The sequence below is a fragment of the Trachemys scripta genome, chromosome 2 (assembly GCF_013100865.1).
Source record: "Trachemys scripta elegans isolate TJP31775 chromosome 2, CAS_Tse_1.0, whole genome shotgun sequence".
Lineage (NCBI taxonomy): Eukaryota > Metazoa > Chordata > Testudines > Emydidae > Trachemys > Trachemys scripta.
Window position 1 is genome coordinate 259,625,651 of NC_048299.1, and position 18,867 is coordinate 259,644,517.

General features: G+C 43.1%; 1 protein-coding gene across 3 annotated transcripts in view; it reads right to left on the reverse strand.

The window, feature by feature from the left end:
- The window catches only part of SNTB1 (syntrophin beta 1), a 158,536-nt gene that overhangs the window by 62,394 nt on the left and 77,275 nt on the right, over positions 1-18,867 (reverse strand). The window lies entirely within an intron of this gene.

Here is an 18,867-nt window from a genome sequence, read left to right on the forward strand (position 1 = left end):
CCAGGGCCGACTCTAGGCACCAGCAAAACAAGCTGGTGCTTGGGGCGGCACATTTTTAGGGGCGGCATTCTGGCGCGGGCCATGCCGCCCCTAAACATGTGCCCCGGCCGCCCTAGCTCACCTCTGCTGCTGCTGCCATGGCGCGCGAAACAGCTGATTCGCGCGCCACTACTCACCCTCCCTCCCAGGCTCTCAAACCTGGGAGGGAGGGGGAGATCCCGAGCGGCCAAGGCGTGCGAAACAGCTGTTTCGCGCGCCGCTGCTCCCCCTCCCTCCCATACTTGAGAGCCTGGGAGGGAGGGGGAGAAGCGGCGCCCGCGCTGCGGCCACGCGGCGTCCCCCCCCCCCCCCCCGGCTCTCAAACCGGGGGGGGGGGGGGAGGAGAGACTCTGAGTGGCCGCATTGCGGGCGCTGCTTCTCCCCCTCCCTCCCTCCTAGGCTTGAGAGCCTGGGGGGAGGAGGCAGGGCTGGGGATTTGGGGAAGAGGCGGAGTTGAGGCGGGGCCGGGGGTGGGGTAATTAAAGAACTGGGGGGGGAGGGGGCAGCCAAAATTGTTTTTGCTTTGGGCGGCAAAAATCCTAGAGCCAGCCCTGCATACAGCTCTGCTCCCAGGGTGGACAGGGCCTTAGATACGGATTGGTGGGGTACTGTGTGCATGCACATGCTTTTTTCAGTTAACTTTATGGGCCACTTTTAATGCCTCCCATCAGAGCCCGAATAAGTTAAAGCGTGGCCCAGCTATGAAAAGAGAGTGTGAAAACAGCACTGTGGGCATCCATATTTATTGCCTCTGTGATGTGCCTCCATATTGCATTTGCTGTTTATAATACAAATAATAAGACTTCCTCACCTAAATTCCATCTTTGTAAATGCATGACCTGAGATCAGAGAGTCAAGCTGTATACTTCCTAGTTTGAACCTCACAGCTGTAAGCTCTTTCGTGAAAGGCCAGTCTATTTCCATTTCTGTGTGTACAGTGCCTAGTACAGTGGAGCCCTGCTCCTTGTTTGGGGCTGCCAGGCAATACTGCAATACTCATATATACATCATTATCAAGATCCTGAAATTTGGAGCTTAGTTAACAATTCTGCTGATATACAAGTGAGAGTAGAATCCAACTTACTCTCCCACTGCTGTCAACCCTAGCACTCTAGGGTTGACAGCAATCATTACACATTACATAGGGGGGGTGACCCTAAAAGCCCCTCAATGCCAACTGGCAGAGAGCCCACCATACTGTAACTCATGTCAGGCCTGACACACTCATTACCTCCAACACATGGTCATAAAATGTATCTAAAAGGTGTCATGTAAGGTATATGTAAATTGATGACATGCTGGTCTTGAAAAAAATCATTGCATGATGTATGTGTGAGTTGTGTATAAAGAGTGCTGGAAATATATTCTTAAATATGTTTGGGAGGCAGTGCATAAATCCAGCCTGCCCTAGACAAAGGAATATTGTTGTACCTGCCTGACTGGCTTGGTCACATGCAAAGGACAATGAAAATACATTTACATATAAGGTAAACAAAGCCATCAAGCTAACAAGCAATGGAGAAGATAGCTTAGTGATCATGCCAGGGGACAGAATCGGCACCCCAGGAATCCTTCCTGGCTCTTGAGGCATAGACAGTGGACTTTGGGAAATATAAGAGGAGCAAAAACTTCTGAAAGTTGGATCCCCTAGCATGGAGAGCTAGAGACGGTAACTTGATATAAGAACGAAAACTACTTAGGCAAAGATTGTAACTTGCTAAAATTAAGATTTAGTCACTAGAAACCATGTTTTGTTTGTAACCATACCGGTCTCTTTTTCTCTTCCTTGGTATCACTTAAATCTCTGTTCTTTATTTAATAAACTTATTCTTAGTTTTACTATAAACCATCTCAGTGCTGTTTTATACTGAAGTAAGTGTGAGACTTCAGCTAACCTAATCAACTGGAGCGTACACTATCTTTGGAGGCAATGAACTTAATTTCTGTGAGTGTCACAGTGAGAAGGAATGGACACTGCAGAGAAACATCTCTGGGGAACTCAGGTTCACCGATTCTTACCTGCAAGGCAAAGTTTAAACTGGAAGAGTCTTGAGGAGTTTGCTGGTGAGGAAAACAGACCCATGTGGCGGGGGAGGGGCGGGGGTGAGAATCTACCCTCCAGCGAAGCACACCCCTCTGCCTCAGCAAGAATGAAACACAATGGCTTACAGTTCTGGGTGGCCTGAGCAGAGTGTCACAGGATGTCACTAAAGTCAGCAGATCCCATTCTAAATGCCAAGATTTTCAAAAACTGGAGACTAAAGTTAGGTTCCCAAATCAGTATTTTAGGTACCTAAATACTTTTCTTTTCAACAGGGCTGAGCACACAGTTGCTCCTACTTTTCTCAACAAGAGCTGTTGGGTGCTCAGCACTTTTGAAAAAAAAATCAAGCCACTTATTTAAAATTCCTAATTATATATATATTTCAAACCCTAACATTAGGTTCCTATTTTAATAATCTTGGCCAAAGCGTGCAGATCTGTTAAGAAAAATGACACTTTTACAAATTCACTCATCTGATCATGAGAAAGACAGACAGACAGAGACTTTGGTTATCACTTCATCCATTCATGCCTGGTGGGGTTATAATTATTGTAAACTGTTTTCTTCTTTTAATCCAAATTTCCTGATATCCATATGCTATATCCCACTGAGGTCAATCGGAGCAAAATCTGGCTCTATTGAGGCTTAGATTTTAAATAATAATATCTAGTTCTTGTATAGTGTTTTTCATCAGTAGATTTCAAAGCACTTTATAAAGTATTATTATCCCCATTTCACAGATAGGCAAAGGAACTGTGGCACAGAAAGCTGATGTGATTTGACCAACATCACCCATCAGGCCACTGACAGAGCTGGGAACAGAATCCAGTGCTCTCGCCACTAGGCCACACTGCCCTCCGTTTTAATAATTTTTCTAAGGAGAAGTATTATGTGGGAAAAAGACTTGTATTGCGCTACTTATAACAAAAGTTAATGTTCAGCTTGATCTTGTGAAACAATCTCTTTGCAAAAGTGTTATATGACAATATCTTTAAAAGAACCCCCAAATGTACTGTGTTATAAACAAAACATTGTACAAGCACTGTAATGAGAGACTGTTTTCAGTTACAATGAAATTTACGGCAAGTTTGGTGTTTGGTTCTTTTTAAGTTAATTTGAAGCAATGTTTGGTTTAAAAATAAATTCTCCATGGCTAAATAACTTCCAAATGACAACATGAATCCTTGCCATTTTGACTTAGCAGCCTGAATGATGTGTGTCACTTTAATGAATAGATATTTTAAACACACACACATATAACTTGCTACGTTTGCCCCCCAGAGTGTATTTTCCTTGGCTGCATCTATTTAAAGTGTATGTCTAAAATAGCTATATTCCTTTTCCCTCACATCAGCTGTGTCAAGATGCAAATACAACAATATATAAATCGAGTCCTTCAGTTTCTTGGCAAAAGACATCAATTTAGTTCTTCTTATCCTAACCATCATGAGCATTTAGAGGGTTTATCCCCAATAAATTCCTTTAATTGAATCAAAATAATCAAATGCTGTTACAATTTGGAATCATGCAATACATTTAATAGAAAAATGTGCAAAGTATCATTTGTATATGATTTTTTGATAGGGATTATTTTTAGGAAAGGTGATTACACCCGGTTTCTTGTAAATTGCCTGTCAGACACCAAAGCTTGATAGTGATGTACTAACAACTGCAAATGGCTACATTACTGTTCACCACATGACAGGAAGATGGAACAATATATAATGTATTTTTAAAGTGATTTTAGAACTGAGGAAAGATGATGTGTTGACAGTAATGACAACTGAGCCCTTCTATCCACGGAATACATTCAGCATGGGAAGTAACAATCTAAGTGTAGCGCCCATCCCCTCCCCCTTGTGGCCAGTCCACATAAGAAGATGAGAGTCTACTATAGCTACCAACTATTTACTCCTTTTGCTCAGGGACTCATGATTTTCTGCTGAAAGTCCAGAGATCAAATCTTGCAGCTAGCCTGAATGAGGGTCATTATCGGAGCTGTATAAATAACTGATTTTTTTGGTTTGCTGGCAGTTCCAAAAAAATAAAATAAAATAAACTGGTTGGGCTGAACCAAAACTGATATTTTTTCTGAATTTTCAGCAAGTCAGAAAAATTTCATTTAGTTTTTGTGCATTTTTAACCTTTTTTTTTTTTTTTTAAAGCAAAGAAAATGAGAGGTTACATTCTTAGAGGAGGGGGAGGTTTACAACCCTATACCCTCTCCTGCCACTAGGCACCTACGCCCTTTCTCACAAAAGACAACACCAAGGAGGTGCCCCTCTCCCCCAATAACTTTTAGCCCAGTGGTTAGGGCACTCCCCTGGAAAGTGACTAGTGTCGTTCTCACTCTGACCCCCTGTCTGTTCAAGTATTATCCAATACATAAAAAGGGAAATAAGGACAACCTGGGGAATTACCGACCAGTCAGCTTAACTTCTGTACTCAGAAAGATAATGGAGTAAATAATTAACAAATCAATTTGCAAACATTTAGAAGATAATAAGGTGATAAGCAACAGTCAGCATGGATTTGTCAAGAACAAATCATGTCAAACCAACCTGATAGCTTTCTTTGATAGGGTAACAAGCCTTGTGGATAACAGGTAAGCGGTACATGTGGTATATCTTGACATTAGTAAAGCTTTTGATACTGTCTCACATGACTTGCTCATAAACAAACTAGGAAAATGCAAAGGTGGATGGAAAACTGGTTGGAAAACCATTCCGAGAGAGTAGTTATCAGTGGTTCACAGTCATGCTGCAAAGGCATAACAAGTGGGGTCCCGCAGAGATCAGTTCTGGATACGGTTTTGTGCAATATCTTCATCAATGACAGAGAGGACACTTATAAAGTTTGCGGACGATACCAAGCTGGGAGGGGTTGCAAGTGCTTTGGAGGATAGGATTAAAATTCAAAATGATCTGGACAAACTGGAGAAATGGTCTGAAGTAAATAGGATGAAATTCAATAAGGACAAATGCAAAGTACTCCACTTAGGAAGGAACAATCAGTTGCACACATACAAAATGGGAAATGACTGCCTAGGACGGAGTACTGCAGAAAAGGATCTGGGGGTCATAGTGGATCACAGCTAAATATGAGTCAACAGTGTAACACTATTGCAAAAAAAAGCAAACATCATTCTGGGATGTATTAGCAGGAGTGTTGTAAGCAAGACACAAGAAGTAATTCTTCCGCTCTACTCCGCGCTGATTAGGCGTCAACTGGAGTACTGTGTCCAGTTCTGGGTGACACATTTCAGGAAAGATATGGACAAATTGGAGATAGTCCAGAGAAGAGCAACAAAAATGATTAAAGGTCTAGAAAATATGACCTCTGAGGGAAGACTGAAAAATATTGGGTTTGTTTAGTCTGGAAAAATCAAGACAGAGGGGACATGATAAGTTTTCAAGTACATGAAAGGTTGTTACAAGGAGAAAAATTCCTCTTCTTAACCTCTGAGGATTGGACAAGACACAATGGGCTTAAATTGCAGCAAGGGAGGTTTAGGTTTGAACATTAGGAAAAACTCCCTGTCAGGGTGGTTAAGCACTGGAATAAACTACCTAGGGAGGTTGTGGAATCTCCATCATTGGAGATTTTTAAGAGCAGGTTAGACGAACACCTCTCAGGAATGGTCTAGATAATACTTAGTCCTGCCATGAGTGCAGGGGACTGGACAACCTCTCAAGGTCCCTTCCAATCTTTTGATTCTATGATTATGCAAAATGGAACCACTTCAGCAGGAGACACTGAGACCCATCCCAGAGCAGCCAAGAGCAGTGAGGTTAGGGCACTCACCTGGATTCAAGTCCTTGTTCCAGAATGGGAATTCAAGCCTGGGTCTCCCATATCCCAGGTGAGTGCTTTAACCACTGGGTTAGATTTTATAAGGTCACACCCCCCCCCACCCGACTGCCTCCTCCTCTTTTCTGAACGGTGCCTAAATCCCCTTGTGAACCTAGCCTGAAAAATCAAAACAATTCATTTCGATATTTCTGAAGTCATTTTTTCATTTTGACCAAAAACAAGGAGCCAAAACAGACATGAAGTTGCAAGATGTTTCAGTCAACTCAGATGTGCTTTTTTCAGTGAAAAAAATGTTGAGCTGGGTGGAATTTTCAGACTAGTCATTATGCAAGTTTCCCTCATAGAGCGTTACCAAGTCATTTCTCCTGCGCTCAGAGGTCAAAGGCATTATAACTTCACTGCCTATCCCTCCTTGTCTCTTACAGTGTGTACTCGATACATTCAAAAATCCTACTGGGAAATGGTCTGTGTTAGCAGCTATTTGCTGACTCATGGTATTTCCATATTTTCTGAAAAGAAATATTGATGACCTTAGTGTAAACAAACTCTAAAGTGCTTAAATGTTTCCAGCAATCCAGTCTTTGTAGCTTTAATTGGCTCCCTGGCTGAACTGACCAACTCCTGCTGAATTATGTTTATCTGCAGTTTGGTGATAAAGTTCTCTTTTAATTCCCCATTGAATAGAAATATTTAGGGCAATGCCACAGCTGTGTTTACTCTCACACTCCACCACAGTTATGTAAATACTGCATATGGAACTATTTCTGATAAAGCCCATACCAACCCAAAGGAATTATATGTTAGCTCTAGATGGCTGCCAAGATGTGCGGTCTCTCTCCAGATTGGCAATGCATATGAATGATATCACATTTTCTCAGAGATCATTTGGCAAACCTTATAATAAAAGAGTAATTTTCTCTCTCTTGCAGAGTTCCAGTGAGCCAAGGAATATCTCCCAGCATGCCTTTTCCTACTTACAAAACATGGGTTCGACATAAAACCCGAAACCTCTAAATGCTGCAACCTTGCAATAAAAAGAACATTCACTCCCACCTGAATTCCAGAGTTTTTATTTTATAGAGGGGCAGATATCTAAGACAAACACCCAGTATACTATATTAATCACTTATCTGATAAGATCTCACTGGAAAAGAGTGTTTGTTTTCTAAGAACCACCTTTTGTCAAATCACTTGAGGATTTTCCCCTCCTACATCATCTTAGGGCCAAATTTTGTACAGATTTACATCCTGTACACACACTCATGGATCAGATTCAGGAGTCTGGTACTCAAATTAAAGGGAATGATAACTTCATTGCAATTAACCATGAGTGGAATCAGAGTTCCTGAAGTCAGCAGAACTACTCTGGATTTACACCACTGCAGCTGAGAACCAAATTACTCCCACTAATTCCAGATTTCTGTGGGGTATACAGTCAGCACAGCATTTGATCATTAGGGCCCATTTCTTTTCTCAGTTACCCTTGTGCAGCCTGCTTGGATCAGTGGGAATATTTTGGTGCATTTCTCCAATGTAAAGAAGGCCATTGTGTCCCAAGATCTCAGTCCCCATCCCACTCCAACATATAATGTTTCCCTCTGACTTCCCAGGTGGCTCCAATGGCAACAAGTGCTGTTCGGGTTGTGCCAGTTCAATTCCAGCTCTGGTATCAGGGGACTTAACCAGGAATAAGTTGTTGAAATTAAGAAATGGAAAATTTAGGTTTCATTTCAAGGAAAAAGTCCCAAAAGTCCAACCTATTAGACAGTGGAATAAATTCCTAGGGAAGGTCGTGGAAGCCTCATTACCTGACATAATTAACTGTGGACCAGAACAATGTTATAGGTTGAGATAATCTAGGCCTTTTCCATCTGAACACTCTGTGGTTCCATGATTGTCACAAGAATGCCAACTGTGCTCAGTATTTAACAGTTTCTTGCTGACTTGCAACTAATGCCAGTTAAGTTGAGGATTTGTATGATGTAAGATACCTGTTAATTGGGAACTGGAACTGGACTGAGATGCTCGGCTACGGTAGAATTTTGCCCTGCAATAAAAACGTGTACTGATACCGACTGATCTACAAATCCAAACTAACCATTTACTTTATCTAGAGCGGGTAATGAAAGACATCAATTTAAAAAAAAATATCTACAGACATTAAGCAATTTTTTCCCCCTTTGCACAAAACTCTTATCTTCTTCCCTTCTCATGCTCTAGTCGTAGTAGTGCTGAATGCTGAGAGTGATATCCAGTCCAACCCTCATTACTATGGGTAACTGGTTTAAGTACAGAACCAATGAACCGAACTGTTTCAGGTATTGGTGAGGTCAGTTATTTGAAAAACCAAGGAACAGTGGAATGAATTTGTCACAGTGAGTTTAGTGTCACATCACAGAACAAAATCAGAGACACTGAAGGATCTTGCCTGTACTCTGGACTGAAGCACCTTTAAAGCTTCCTGATATACAAAGCCAGTTCACGTTGCCTTCCATGTGTGTTTGGGGTGAGAACCTAGAGCATAGCTCCTTGAAGCAACTAGCTGTCAATGGAGGGGGAAAATATATGTGTTTTGATAAAAACAATACTTTAAAAATCTTTCATAGAAGTTACAGCTATCCTAAAACCATTGCCAAGTTCACAGAATATAGTGTGTGCAGTTTGTGGTGAATCTCACACTAAGTGAAGCGTGTGCAGTTTGTGGTGAATCTCCACTATACTACGGTACAGTACATAGTACGATCACTTTATTCAAGGAAAATCTTAGAGAATATGGGACAGAATCTCATGCCAAAGCAAGCATATAACTTCCACTGGCTTTGGTGGGAGTTAGATGATTCTGTGGTGGGAAAGTAGGGCCTCAATTAAGATAAATCAGGCAGCAAAGTCACAAGACACTGGGGTGAAGAGCGGGACTCCAGAAGCATCCATAAAACAGCTGAGGAAAGCAGAAGAATGAGGATAGTCTCCAAGAAGACTGTCTTATTAGTCGACTGCCTGCCATAAAGAGATTACTAGAAGAGCACACTCCAATTCTTTTAATTTTACACTCTTTTAAGATAAAAGGACAAGTGCCTCCACAAAGAGATCACTAATGAGCTGTGCAGAAAGATTAAATAAAAGAAGCAAGAAGAAGAAAGGAACATCTGAAAGAAAAAAAAAAGAAAAAAATCACAAAATTCCTAGGGTTCAATTCCTCGCAGCACGGTTCAGTAGAAAGAGCAGTAGCCTGGGAGTCAGCTCTGCCACTGACATGCTGTGACTTGGGACAAGTAATTTCACTTTTCTGTGCCTCAGTTCCAACATCTATAAAATGGGGCTAATGATACTGTCACATCACACCCACATTCTTCATAGAAATATGCTTATGATATTAATATGGCATAACTAAGGTATGTTTTATGCAAGATGGGTCATGTAAAGTACCATTGAAAAGGTTATGATTTACTGAATATGATTATCCTATTTGTATGCATATATCATTTCTGTACCTGAAGTTAGAAATATTGACTATGTAACAATTACAACTGTGTGTGTACTTGGGGGAAGGCCAGCCAAACAGCAGGCAATCAGCCTCAATGGGCTATTTAAGGAGGACAATAGAACCTTGAAGATACTAATCTCCCACCTTCCTGAGCAGTTTCCTGGGATGCTGCTTTGACACTGCAAGGCCATATGTTGATGTCACCTGGTACAGAGTACCACCTTGGACACTGCTGGTATTTTTCCACTGGAAACAAAGCAATCCCACCTCATGTAAATCTTATTTAAGGCTGGGAAGGGAGTCAATCAAAGCTCTTCTCCATTGCTTCCCCGCCCAAGAAGGAAGACTGCTGAAAGCACCCGAAGAGACAAAGGAACTAAGCTGGGGAAAGGCAAGGGCTTAGTCCAGGCCGAGGCAGGGGTCTAGCCTGTGAAGAGAAATAACTGGAACTCTAAACTGCGGAAACTCTGTAACCCACCTAAAACAACGTTTAGGGTGAGAAATTATTATTTGTAACCTGTTTCTTTAGTGAATCAAGCTAGGGTTGGGTGTTTTGTTTTATTTTCTCAGTAATCTGCTTTATTCTGTTTGCTATCACTTATAATCACTTAAAATTTACCTTTTATAGTTAAACTTATTTCTTCTTTATTCCAAAACCCAGCTTGTGCAATTCATATTGGGGGTGAGGAGGGGCAAAAAGCTGTGCATATCTCCCTCCACATTGAGGGAGGGGGCGATTTTTATGAGCTTGCGTTGTACAGATCTCTCTATACAGCGCAAGACAATATTGTTTTGGGCTTTATACCCCAAAGGAGGTATGCACGTGAGTGCTGGGTAAATCCCCTAGCTGAGTCCTTCCACAGAGAGCTGATCACAGACTCTGTGTGATTCTACAACTGGGTGTGTCCCTACCTGCGTGTATGCTGGAAAAGGGCATAAGAGCCTTTCACAGCAGCATCAGTATAAGTGCAACACATCTGGTGGCACGCCAAAAGGGGGGTCCAACCCATCACAGATACTTATCCTCCTTTGTAAATACACTACAAAAAAAACCCTAGGTAAGTGCTAAGTATTCCTATCCTCGTGTGGGCAGATATAACAATGTCAGTCTAACTCCCTCATACTGTGATCGCAATCAAAGAAAAAGGGACTTAGTATGAAAACTGTGTGTGTGTGAAAACATGAGTGCAGTTAAGTGGCCATAAGGCGTTAAGAATAGCTGGGGTTGTATGTGTAGATTCCAGTAAAACAATTCCAGCAATACGAGCCCCCACCATTAGCTGTAACCAAGTCTGTAGTTCACACATGCTTTCCTTTTATGGACACGGTGGGTCATTTATTCTGATGTAACGTTTATCTAGTGCCATAGAAAAGCACAATGCTTTACAGAGACTCGGAGGGCCAGTTCATTGCCCTGCACCTGTAGTTATTTACTCTAGTACAAAATGAGTGTAAAGTGGATGCAAAAATGCAACAAAATCAGAACATTAGCATTTTGCATTGGTGCGAATCAGCAGTTCTCAAGCAGGGGTCCCGGGCCCTCTGGGGGGCCCACGAGCAGGTTTCAGGGGGTCTGCCAAAATAAACCAGAGAACAGGGCCAGTGTTAGACTCTCTGGTGCCCAGGGCAGAAAGCTGAAGCCCGAGCCTGCCTCCTGGGGTTCAAGCCAAAGCCTCAGCAACTTAACCTTACAGGGCCCCCTCCTGTGTGGGGCTGAGGGCAATTGCCCTGCTTGCTACCCCCTAACACTGGCCCTGGTTTTTAATCTACTGGATATGCAGAAAAACAGTTGTTGTGTCACAGGTGGGCTGGGGAGTTTTTCTAGCGTGTTGGGGGGAAGAGGGGGCTCAGAAAGAAAAAGGTTGAGAACCCCTGGTGTAAATGACTACACAAATGGCAGGGTAATGGCAAACCAGGCCCACAGCAGGCTCCGCGTCCTGAAGATCTTACACTTCACAGTACAGAAAGGCTCCCATTGTCTTCAGTGAGCAGTGGATCGGGCTAGATGTTAGTTACAGAACTGGATTTAAGGATTAGGGGTCCAGTGGGTAAATGAACTGATGGAAGCAGAGTGCTCAGGTTAACTGGGCTGCAGAGTGGGAGGGGGAGCAGTGAGGGGCTGGAAATCAGAAACAGCAAAGGTTGACGCTGGAGAGGCAACACAGAGGGACTCTAGTGAGTTTGGAGTAGCTAGTGTAATTGATCATCCTTCCATTTGGCAGCATTGTGTGTGTGAAGAACATAAACATAGTTTATGTGTAGCTTGGCATCAGACTTCCTATATACAGACACACACTAAAAATACCATCCACTTACTCTGTCTCATTCGTCTGTATTTTTCTTTTCCTTCACTCCACTCTTCCTCTTGGCTGTATCTTTCCTTCCTTTTTCGCGTTTTCTCTTTAGACCATCTTTTAGAGTTGTATTACTACAGATCAGATCCCCTAACTTCCTTTCACACTTTCCATCCCCCTCTCCCTGGCTTGGATTGTCACCCTTCCTCCTTATATTTTGGTTGTTCTCCTCGTTTCCTGTTCTTAACCTTTCTCTCTCCTTCCACTATATTCTCTCCATGTCTTCTTCCTACATTTTTGTTCCCTTTCCCCATCTCCCCACCCAATTTCTCTCTTCTCATTCCCCGACTCACTCCTCTACCCAGTGCCTCTAGCACTAGTCTTACCCCTAGAGATGGTTGAAAAATGGGAGCCCTCCCCCAATAGAAAATGGACTTTTCATCAAAAAGCCCATATCTTAATGTTTTGGGCCAGAAGCCAAAACCTTTTGAGGGTGGTTTTTCTGTTTGTTTGTTTGTTTGTTTTTTTTTTGGGGGGGGGGGGAAGGTTGGACAAAACGTCAAAATTTTCCATGGAGACCAAACACTTTTCACAAAAAGGTTTCCATTAATCAAAAGTCCAATATAAACTGCAAAACAATTTTGGCAGAAAATTTTCAATGAATCCTAGAGTCTGCTGTCTCACCATCACAGTCCACCGCCAGACATTCAGCCCTGCTCACACCCAAAACCACAATTTATTCCACCTGCCTCTCTCTCTCTCACACACACACACACACACACACACACACACACNCTCTCTCGCAGTTTTCTGCTCTTCTCCCTCTCAATAAGGAGAGGGAAGTATGGGAGAACATGGCTCTCTTTCCCTTTAAGATGAGGAAGGAGTAAGGGGATGTGCCCAGGTTTATAATAATCCTAATTTGCCTCAAGACATGTTAGATTTCATTAAATGTACAACCAGCACAGCACCCTTTGGCAGTCGGTATGAGCTGTATTCCTCAGTCAGAATCATTTCTCTTTCTCAAGGTCCTACTTCGCACACAATGTTAAACCATTAAAAAGAAAATACTGTGGATAATAAATAACTGCATTAAAGTCTGATGATTAAATAATACTGAAGGTTAGAGCTGCGAGCAAGCTGGAGCCATTATTTTAATATGACTTTGTGTCACTTTTATTCAGGACCCAACACTGTAGGTTTTGGAAACTTCCTTCCCTTACCGAGAGGCGTGTGTCACTTGCTGTGTTTGATAGCTTAGGAGAGTGTCCTCACTTCACAGCTGGGCTTTCCCTTGGATCTGCAATGGCCTTTCTCACCCTACTCCCCCTACTTCTTCTAACTCCCCCTCAAAGTGTTCTGGGGCTTGGTCCTCCAGCCAAGCCACATAAAAGCATAAACCCCTTCCGTAGTAGTCCAAATAAAAGTCCAAACAAATCTTCAAACTAACAGCCTTCCTGCCCTTCTTCAGCTTCACTGTAGTTTCCTTGTCGGCTCTACCTCAGGGCTTCCCCTGCAGAAGCCTGGCCCACTTCTGTAGAGTTCTCTCTTTATTGTCTCCTGTCTATTAAATCCTGTCCCAGGGGTTCTCTCTACCAGAGAGACCTGTCTCCTCCATTGTCTCTCCCCAACTGAGCTTCTCAATCTACTTACAAGGTTTATCTCCTCTGGCTAGAAGGCAACAAATTAATTATCCCTCAGGTGTAGAGCAGAAATAATTGGAGTTCATCCCCTTGCCTCGCAGCTAGTGGGGTTAAGCCCCATCATAGACAGATTATGCCTTTCCATTGTGCTTGGTGGTCTCCAAACGCTCAGAGAATTGTTTCTCAAAGCACAGGTTGAACAGGCCTAATATGGTGAGTTTAATACAGCAAGACAATTCAGAATTAAGGCTAAAACTGCAGCCTGACCTTGTTCTTAACTTACCTTCATTTGTGTGCAGGTATTATAAAGCCTCCTAATAGTGGGTTATCTTACATAACACATGTTAGCCTAGCACAACTGGGTGATTTAAGGATGATGGGATGGCAGACTGGAGTTTCAACTGTAATGCTGTCAATTTCACCCTTTTATAGATTTAAATTAGACCCTTTTAAGTTGTTTAATTTTAATGTAGGGCGGGTTGGGTATGTCCGTCGTCCCCCCACCCCCGCAGTTTGTTATCTGGTTAGATTAACATAAAACACAATCCACCAGAAAAACAGTAACCAAGATTCCAAATGTAAATCAGGAGTTTGACTCTAGTACGTTCACTAGCTTCTTCAAAGGACTTCTTAATAAAATAGCAAAACATGTCTGTGCCATTAATCTTACTTATATTATAATTAAGTTCTTGAGGCCTTTCATTCCAGGATATCCAAGTGTTTAACAACCATTAGGTAAGGCTCACTATAGCTCTTTGAAGTAGGTAAGGCATCCCCATTTCAGAGACGACTTGGCCAAGGTCAGATAGCAGCTTTGTGACAGAACCAGGAACAAGACCTAGGTCTCCTGATTTCCAGGCTTCTACATTCATTCTTAGACCATACTAATAACATAACTATCTCACACACACAAGTCACAAGCTAACAGCAACAGGAGTATGAAGAGAAGGTGAATAAAGCAGACTGTTAATATTTATGATTTGTATTACCACAGCACCAAGGAGCCCTGGGAATGGACCAGGACACCTCTGTGCTAGGTGTTGTACAAACAGAAAAAAAAGACGGTCCCTGCCCTAAAGAGCTTACAAGTATAAGACAAGAAACCACAGATAGGGGAGTACAAGGAAGCAATGAGACCTGGTCTACTCTTAATAATTAGATCAACCTAGCTACGTTGTTCAGGGCTGTGAAAAGTTTTGTGCCCTGAGCTCTGTAATTAAGTTGATCAACCTCCCCCCGATGTAGACGAGGCTAGGTCTATAGAAGAATACTTCAAAAAGAATTTGTCCTACCTACTGCCCCTTAGAGAGATGGATTGACAACATAGCTGGAAAAAAACCTTCTACACTGTAGTGCCATAGCTGTAGCGGCTGTAACGTTGACCTGCCCTAAGACAATATTAGTTTGCATGTTAGGCAGCGGTCTCAAGTTGTTTGTGTGCATCATGACAAAGGAGATATTTAGGGAGGGGTTTGAAAGAGGATAATGAAGTAGCTTTGCAGATATTCATGGGAAACTCCTTGTAAGCGTGCTGGGAGTAAGCAAGAAGCTGCCTGTTGGAACATTTAACAAGTGGACAATGGAAGCCAGCATTGGAGGTGGGAGTCAACAGCTTGATAGCAACTGACAGTTGATAGGTAGCGTGGGGATAGGCTATGAAGAACCTTGAAAGAGAAAACAACTAGCTTATGTTTGATGTGATAGAGAAGGGGGAGGCACTGGAGAGGTGCAGTGAGAAATGTGACATATTCAAAGTGATGGGCTAGGAAAATAATATCTGCAGCAGCATTCTGAACACACGTGATCAGGGCAAGACTGCATTTGTGACAGGCAAAAAAGAGATGTTGCTATAATCAATATATGAGATGATGAGAGCCTAGATAAAAGTTTTAGCTATGTGGATGGACAGGGAAGGCCAGATCTCAGAGATATTATCCAGAAAGCATTGGCAAGATTTAGACATAACTTGGATGTTTCTCAAGGAGCTGGCAGTTTCTCAAGACAACAATATTAACAGCACAACAGCAAACTATCCTGATGCAAACAGTAAGAACAGTAAGAGGCCAATATGGCTCCATAGGGAGCTGTTTAATGAGCTGAAAATGAAAAAGGAATCCTACAGAAAGTGAAAACATGGTGTTGGGAGCGATTGGGGATTGTTATCTGCCCCCAGCAGTACTGCCTAGTGATGGTACTCTGGGCTGTGTCACCCGGCGGCTGGAGTCCACAGCTACGTCTCTCTGCAGTGGGAGTCTACAGCCACATCACCTGGGGGGTAAGGGAACCCGGGCCTCCCTGCTCCATCAGTTTCCAGCCCAGGGCCCAATGAAACAATTATTTGAAATGTTCAGCCTAAGGGATGGCTCCCCTATGCCCGAGCCACTTCCTACTCTGGCTTCTCTTCCTTTGTTAGAGTTTCTGGTTCGCTTTTCAGTCCCTTGCAGTCGTATCTCGACGTCATCAACCTCAATGACTTAAAGGCCTGGGGCTGGTTGGCAGCGAAGCCTGGTCCCTGCCACATGGGGCTTCAGTGGCTTTTCAGCAGGAGCCTGCAACACACAACCGCTCCGACCACCCTGACTGAGCTAAGCTATTCCCTTCTGAGCTCAGCCTTCACTGTGAGCATGCCTAGGAGGGGCGGTTGAATGGGGTTTTCTGGGCTCAGAGTTGCTCCTCAACCCTTTTCTCACCAGTGTGGAGTTGTACTCCCCATCACACATGGACAAATTGCTGAGACAGAGTACAAAAGACTAGCACAAACATATAGGAACAAAATCAGAAAAAGCAAGGCACAAAATAAGTTACACCTAACAAGGGACACAAAAGGCTTTAAGAAAAGGTTCTTTACTTACAAGCAAGAGAAAGATGAAGGAAAGTGTAAGGCCTCTATTTAGAGGGAAAGAAGAGCTAATAGCTGATGATATCAAGAAAGCTGTGGTGTTTAATGCCTATTTTGCTTCAATCTTTGCTAAAAAGGTTAATGGTGATCAGATACACAATTAATATTAACAACAAGGGGGAAGGAACACAAGCCAAAATAGGGAAATAACCGGTTAAAGAATATTTAGATAATTTAGACATATTTAAGTCAGCAGAGCCAGATGAAATTTATTTTATGGTACTTAAGGAACGACATGGAGCAATCTTGGAACAGTTAGCAATTATCTTTGACAACTCCTGAAGCAGTGGTTTTCAAACTTTTTTTCTGGCGACCTAATTAAAGAAAATTGTTGATGTTCATGACTCAACAGACCTGGGGATGAGGGGCTTGGGGTGTAGGAAGGGGCTCCAGGTTGGGGGGGGCTCAGGGCTGGGGCAGGAGATTGGTGCGCAGGGTTACCTCGGGCAGCTCCTGGTCAGCAGTGCAGCAGGGGTGCTAAGACAGGCTTCCTTCCTGACCTGGCACCACAGACTGTGCTGCACCCCAGAAGTGGCCAGCAGCAGGGCCGGCTCCTATGCGGAGGCGCATAAGCAGCTCCGCGCAGCTCTCGCCCACAGGCACCACCCCTCCCCAGCTCCCACTAGTCAGTTCCCAGCTAATGGGAGTGTGGAGCCGGTGCTCGGGGTGGGGACAGCTCCTGGAGCCCCGTGGCCCCCCCACCTAGAAGCTGGACTTGCTGCTGGCCACTTCTGGGGCACAGTGCGGTGTCAGAACAGGTAGGGACTAGCCTGCCAGAGCCAGGCAGCACCGTCGATGGGACTTTTAATGCCCCAGTCGGCGGTGCTGACCAGAGCCGCCATGACCCAGTGCCTTACATTCTGCGACCCAGTACCAGGTCGTGACCTGCAGTTTGAAAACCACTGTCCGGGAGGATGGGTGAGGTCCCAGAAAATTGAAGAAGGGCAAACACAGTACCTATCTTTAAAAAGGGGAACAAAGAGGACCCAGGGAATTATAGAGCAGTGAGCCTAACTTCGATACCTGGAAAGATTCTGGAACAAATGATTAAACAATCAATTTGTAAGCACCTGAAGGATAACAGGGTTATAAGCGATAGCCACCATGAATTTGTCAAGAACAAATCATGCCAATCCAACCGAATTTCCTTCTTTGACAAGGTTATTGTCCTAATGGATGGGAGAGGGGGGGGGGGGGACAGAAGACGAGATATATCTTGATTTTAGTAAAGCTTTTGACACAGTCCTACATGACAGTCTGATAAGCAAACTGTGGAAACGTGGTCTAAAGTAAATTACTATAAAGGTGGGTGCACAACTGGATGAAAGACCATACTCAAAGAGTAGTTATCGATGGTTCACTGTCACACTGGGAGGACACATCTAGTGGGGTCCCATGGGGTCAGTTCTGGGTCTGAAACTATTCAATATTTTCATTAATGACTTTGATAACACAGTGGAGAGTATGCTTATAAAATCTGCAGGTGACAGTAATCTGGGAGGGGTTGTAAGCACTTTGAAGGAGAGGATTAGAATTCAAAACAACCTTGACAAATTGAAGAATTGGTCTTCATTCAACAAGATGAAATTCAATAAACATGAGTGCAAAGTACTAATCTTAGCAAGGAAAAATCAAATGCACAACTACAATATGGGGAGTAACTAGCTAGGTGGTAGTACTGCTGAAAAGGATGTGGGGTTACAGTGAATCACAATTTGAGTATGAGTCAACAATGTGATACAGTTTCAAAAAGGCTAATATCATTCTGGGGTTTATTAACAGGAGTGTCACATGTAAGACATGGGAGGTAACTGTCCTACTCTACTTGGCAGTGGTGAGACCTCAGCTGGGGTACTGCGTCCAATTCTGAGCGCCACACTTTAAAAAAAGATGTGGGCAAACTGGAAAGAGTCCAGAGGAGAGCAACAAAAATGATAAAAGGTTTAGAAAACTTGACCTATGAGGAAAGGTTAAAAAAATTGGGCGTGTTCAGTCTTGAGAAAAGAAGTGTGACTGGAGACCTAACAGTCTTCAAATAAGGTAAGGGCTGTTACATTATATATTTATAAATATATAAAGAGGATGGTGACTAATTGTTCTCCATGTCCACTGAAGGTAGGACAAGAAGTAATGGGCTTCATCTGCAGCAAGAGAGATTTAAGTTGGCTATTAGGAAAAAATTTTCTAACTATAAGGGAGTTAAGATCTGGAATAGATTTCCAAGGGAGATTGTGGAATCCCTGTCATTGGAAGTTTTAAAAAACAGGTTAGACAAACACCTGTCAGAGATGATCTGGGAGGTTTACTTGGCCCTGATCAGCAAAGGGGGCTGGATTTGATGACTTCTTGAGGTTCCTTCCAGCCCTACATTTTTATGATTCTGTGTCAGGACTTGAGAGGCCCAAATTGAAGATAATGCCCAGATTATGGGCCTGAATGAAAGGCAGAAAGGTGGTGCTGTCCACAGTGACTGAGAAAGTAAGCAGCTGGGGAAGGATTTGGTGGGTAGGGAGAAGCTTAAGAGCTCTGTTTTAGTCATGTTGCGCTGATGGCTAGACATCTACGAGTTGTGTCAGAGAGGGGGGCTATTTTAAGTTGGACAGGAGTAGTCTGGAGTAGAGAGGTTGATCTGTGAGTCATCAGTATATAGA